Below are 6,430 nucleotides of genomic sequence, written 5' to 3' on the forward strand. Positions count from 1 at the left end.
CGAACCTTCTAGATTACTTCGTTTAGTCATATGTCGAGAACATCACCAACATGACCTCCCACAATACCAAAGCCAGCCTGATTGCCACCATTTGCCGAGCTCTTGCCAACGCTTGTAGAAAAGGCATGCTCCCAGTTCTGGACCTGTATTTAGGCGATGATTGAGGCTGAAGGTGACTACATTGAATAGATGTCAGCTCTACTACATAATCAAGTTATCTGAATTGATTTTTTTCTGTAGAAGTTTTATAATAAAGCTGTAGTGTTGTTTTCTTTAGGGCGACAATTTTATTGTTCCACCCTGTACATAGTTTTGAGAAAGTTCAAATCATGTCAGATCTTTTTTGTTCACTTATTAGTTAACATTGCTAAGAAACCTTTTTCCAAAACTATTTATAAACCAACAGCTTCTGTTTATTCATAAAAGATATTGTTTGTGTTTTATGCTATAAAATAAACCAAGCCACATATATATTTGACAAATTTCAGTACATCTGAAATTTTCTTGGATGTATTTAGCAACAAAGGAGTAAGAAAAGGATTTTTTAAGCTAGTTTTGATGAGCTAACAATCCTGTCATGTTTATTACATTGAAGACCAGTGAAAAAAATTGAATGGGTTAAGTTCAGAAATTTTGTTTCAGTGATGCAAAACATTTCAAAGTGAAAGCTTTTTTCTTTTTTATGTATCCGGCCTGAACTTCAGTGCATAGGAGTGGAAATTGGAATGCAATATTGTGATTTGAAGACATATGAAAATACTGTGTTATCCAAGATAAAAAAAAACAAAAAAACTTTACAGTTTTTATAGTGTTGTATACAAGAAAAAGGTTTGGCATTGTCCAGTAGTCATAAAAATAATATAGTATTATTACTGTTAAGTAGTATATCTTATAGCAAAAGTGCTTAATATGATAAATAGAACAGGTGTTTTTAAACACCACGCTGTCAGTATAAAAATGTCTTTTTTAATAATGATGTATCCAATAAAAGATATTTGGCATTGTCCGGGAGCTGTAATGATAATATTACTCCTAGTTAATGGTATATCTAAATATTTTTGCATATAAAGACAAAATTAATAAGATTAAACTAACAAGGTGTGAATGGGAAAGGTAGGATAAATTAATAAAGAATAAAATGAGGTGATTTAAACTTAATAATATTAATAATAATAATAATGCCATTTTTGGTCAACAAATTTTTTTTTAATACTTTTCTCCTTAATGTATAAAGTTATTGTTGAAACAAATTTTAAAAACTAAATCTATTAACCATATGAACACTTTTGCTAATTTAAAGATGGAATTGGATAAATATTGTAAGAAAAACGTCATGAGTAAGTTGCTGGAATCTGTGTTACTTTTTTTTTTTTTTTTTTTTTTTTTTTACACAGTGATCACCACTTATCAAGGCCCGGAAGCCACTCAGGGATAAGGGTTATTGCAAGTACATTACGTTAGAAGTAATCAACCATCTCAATAAAAAATGTGCTTACAGTTATATCTCATAGGATTAGCAAATCTCTCGACGAAGGCAATTGTTCTTGACATATCTAAGGCCTTTGATAGGGTATGGCATAAAGGTTTACTTCATAAGATCTGTAGCTATGGTATAGCTGGAAATGTCTTCTCAATTATTAAATCATTTCTTTCTGATAGGTTCATAAGAGTAGTAGTTGAGGGGCAAAAATCAGAAGCTCACAGTATTAATGCCAGTGTCCCTCAGGGATACATCCTGGGCCCAACTCTTTTCCTGATCTACATTAATGATCTTCCAAATCACATCCTTACATCATTTGTAGACATTTATGCTGACGACACTACCATCTATGGTAGCACATCTAAGACAGTAAACGACCAAGTTCTCTCCAATTCTCTCTCCTCTGATCTTGAGCACGTAGTACAATGGGGAAAGGAGTGGCTGGTTACTTTTAATGCATCTAAAACCAAGCTTCTCTCTTTACATCATCAACATTCTGATCCACATCTGGCATCAATTGAAATGAATGGCTCTCGTCTTCAGGAGGCCTCAAGTTTTGACAAGCTTCTGGGCTTGACCATTACTCCTGATCTTAAATGGAACATGTACATCAAATCAAGGCCGCTGGAAAAATGGTGGGATCTTTCTATCGATCCGTTAAATATCTCACTGCTGATGCAATTCTCTATCTATATAAGAGCCAAGTACGTCCAAGAATGGAATACAATGCCACATCTGGGCAGGAGCTGCTAGAAAGGACTTGTCCTGCCTTGATAGAGTTCAAAATAGACTTCGTAGGCGATGTCCTTTTCTCTTCCCTGCAACCTCTATCTCACAGAAGAGATGTTGCGAGTTTGTCTCTGATGTATCGTTATTTTCATGGAAAGTGTTCGACTGAGCTTCAGTCTATTGTCCCCCCTCGCCTAACTTTCACAAGAAACACTCGTCTAGCTGTAAACACTATCAATAATTCCCCCCACTCTTTATCTGTGCTTAAACCTAAACGTAGATTCCATGAACAAAGCTTCTTTCTTAGAACTGCACACCTGTGGAATTGTCTTCCGTTTTCCTGTTTTCTGGCTGACTACAATATGGTTGTGTTCAAGTCTAACATAAATAAGTTCTTGATGAGCCGTTCCATATAAGTTATCAAATTTACCAAATTTTCATTACTAATCATTACTATATTGTCCAACTTCTACTGTACACTCTTTAACCCTTATCCTTGAGTGACCTCTTGGCCTTGATAATGTGGTGATGCCTATGTAAAAAAAAAAAAAAAAACTATCAGATAAAATATTTAACAGTTTAATCTGTTAAAGTTTGAGTGTTTTCTGAGTTTGTTTGCATTCAAATAAAAATATGATTGTTAACAAAAAAACAATACGTAGAAGTTTTTATAATATTAAATACAATGAAATTTTAACTCATGGTAATCCTAAAGGACTTCTTTAATTGGATATATGTTTTATAAATTTAAAAAAAAAGAACATATATTTGGAGACGGGGATAAAGCTCACAAGTAAGGAAGACATTTTTTTTTTTTTTTTTTTTTTTTTTTATAACATGAATAGGTTAATCATAAGTAGGTAACTAGATCCAATATCTGGAACAGTTTTTGTTCTTGTGATTAAGGGAGGTGGTGTTTGATCAACATTGCTGGGGAGTCATGATTTAATATACTGTTTTGTTTTTAACTCCTCAAAACAGTGTTTCATGGTGAACAATTGATGATCACTTGAATTAACATTAGGACTATTGTGAATTCAAAAGAGCAAGTTAATGCAGTGATTGTAGATGATTAAATGATTTACTAAATAGTTTTCTAACAAATGATAAATATAAAAATTAAACGTTTTTTATAGAGTTTTAAAGGTTAAAAAACTTCCAAGATATATATATATATATATATATATATATGTGTTTGATCTTAACCTATGCTGATGACGATTAAAAGCTAGAAACATGCATGTCCATACATATACTTTTATGCGTGTAAATAATATTTAATAATAAAAATAAATATGTTCCATAAAAAATAAGGGCGATTCATTCATTCATAAATATATATATGAATAACAAGTAGAGCTTATAGCTCTTAAAAAACTGCTAAGGTAGCAGAAAAAAATAAGTGTTTGGAAGTTTTTAATATCGCTAAAAACACTGCCAACAACAAATCTTTAATATATATTTTTGTTTTATTATTAAGTGACCTTTATTTTAATCTGCTAAATCATCATTTTATGCAGCATCCACACACAGGCTGATTCTTGTATCCCAAGTTTCTGAATCACCAATCATAGTATATCATATTGAAATCTGTTAAATGCTTTCTCCAGATCAATGAACAACTATAAAAATGTCTTTTGAACCAATATATTTTTCCTGTTTTTGTCTCATTTATGTGAACTTGTTCTCTGTTATCTGACACTCTTTCGATAAACTTGATCATTTACTCAAAGCACCTTCCCAAAATAGCTAAAGCAATCCACCATCTGGCAGCTATTAATCTCGCTCTATATATTTTAAAATGTATAATGTACATTACATATCTTTAAATTATAATTTTAAGAAACAAGTTTTTATTCAAATTAACTTCCTTGAAAATTAATGAACACATTTTAAGAAAGATTTTGGTCATTTATCCTGTTTTTTTTTCTTTGTTTTTATTAAATTAATTAATTACTCTTATTATTAGCAAAACAATTATTCTATTGTAAACTGTTTGCAAAAAAAAAAAGCATGCAAATTAGTGGATTGAATCGATATCAGAATACTTAGCTTGCTGCATCTTATCGTAATAAAGGTTCATACAAAATTTTATCCAGATTGGCCAGTAGTTTAAACCAAGAAAAAGTGGAACAGACAGACTAAGAGAAATATAATATAGATATTTATTTCAAGGCTTATCAAACTGGGGTAGATATTTATTCTGTCAAGCTAGAGAAAGAAGAAAAAAAGTTTTTTTTTATAAAAAGAAGTATAAAAATCAAAACCGTTTTGTAGGAACATTAAACTAATCAGTGATAGACACTTAAGATGCATTGTATGTATTAATTTCATAAACCTTGTTAAAATCTTAGATGACTTCTATGCTCAGATTTTCAAAGAAAATATTTTTAGTCGCGTGCAAGCGACTCTATAAATCACTCCGTCAGTCGGTCTGTCTGTAACACTTTTGTGCTTGACCTTTTTGACCTTGATCAAAGGTCCGTTGTTAATAGATGCTGTTCTTAGCTTTTTAAGTTTTTCTTGGCCTTTTGGCCAAGATCACAGTGTAGTATCTGTTTCGGCAGATACTGCAAGCAAAGACCATATGTGGGGGCAACCCCACATATAAGACCTTGGTCAATGTCGGGGAAACCCTTCATACCAATTGTCACTATCCAGCTCTCCTACTCCCCAGGGAGTTGGTCCCCATTTCCCTTTCACTCCTCACATTAAAAATCGGCCTTGTGCCTAATTTGCTCGGTGGGGAAGCAAATAAATACAGCTTTTCTTGGCCTTTTGACCAAGATCAAAGTGTAGTTTCTGTTCTTACTACATGCTGTACTTATTGTGATATAAAGTGGGGGATCACTTTACTGTATTAATTTAATGTAAAATGATCACCCACTTTACAACCAGTCAGTCTCAAAGCCATTAAAGTCATTCTCCAGATCATTCAAGTTGTTTTTGAAGGATTCCAGTTATTTTTTAAGCATTCAATTCATCCTTAAGTTCATTAAAGTCATTCTTAGTCATTTACTTTTTATTTATTTAAGTCATTTCAGTCAATTTTTCGGTTATTTTAGTTTATCTTTAAGAATTTCATGTCAATCCTACATTCACGCATTCATTCATTACACGAGAGCATGTGACTAATGGCTATCGGCCTTGTTATTTTACACCATATTGCATTCAAATATTCATCTATAAATATAAAAGCGAAAATGTATGTATGTTCGCTTTTTGTGTATGTCTGTAAAAAGCTTTTTTCCGAGAAGCGGTCGCTCGGCTCACAACTTCTTAAATCTTTTTATATCACATATAAATCATAATATCTACGAGTTAACAACGGAGGTGGCCTGTCTATTTAATTTGTTCGACTTCAGGAAGATAAATATTCAATATTTTTCGCTCGCCGCATGTGGATTAGGCTTTTTCGTATAATAAAAGCAGCACTAATTCTGGTGGTATTTTTTTCCAGTCGCGATCGCCGGAAATGTCCGAAAGCAATCAGCTTTGATCAATGTGGAAATTTTCCTTATATCATACAATTGCTATTCAATTTGGACAATCCCCTTGTTATGGGGAGCTGGTCCCCCCCACCCCCAATATCTTGGGGGGGGAAAAAAAAAAAAAAAAAGCATTCCCGCAGTAACTAAAATACTGTCCCGCAGTCAAAGTTGACCTCATTAAGTCATTAAAACGTGCACCTGCCAATTCTAAATAGTTAAATAAATTCAAACGTGTTTCCGTTAGTATTTGGCAGTGGCCCAATGGTTAACGTTGCACTTTTTTTTTCTTTTTTTTTCACACTTTAATTTCCAACTTTGCCTCAAGGGTTCGGATTCAATCCTCATACTTACCAAAAAAATTTTTTTTTTTCTAACGAATTATTATATCGAAAAATTGGCTAAAAACATTAATTTCTTCATCCTCAACTGGGCACTCTTCTACAAGGAGAGATCACTTTTTTCGCCAATATTTTCAAAAGTCATCCCCTCTTTTCGATTGACTAGCCTTAATTTAAACCTTCAGCACTTCCGGTTTGGCAATGGGTGCAACAGCAAAGATGTCACTCTTTTTTTTTTTTTTTTTTCCCACATTCTTTTCCTCCTTAGCAGTTCGAGCCTGCCTGTCTACTACCACTTTTTTGTTCTATACACCCGAGCAACGCTAGGCACCCAGGCTAGTCTCATATATAATAAACTAGACATTATTATTATTCCTTACAGTATATGAAAA

Source organism: Euprymna scolopes, chromosome 13 (assembly GCF_053919585.1).
Source record: "Euprymna scolopes isolate OS-2025 chromosome 13, ASM5391958v1, whole genome shotgun sequence".
NCBI classification, from domain to species: Eukaryota; Metazoa; Mollusca; class Cephalopoda; order Sepiida; family Sepiolidae; genus Euprymna; species Euprymna scolopes.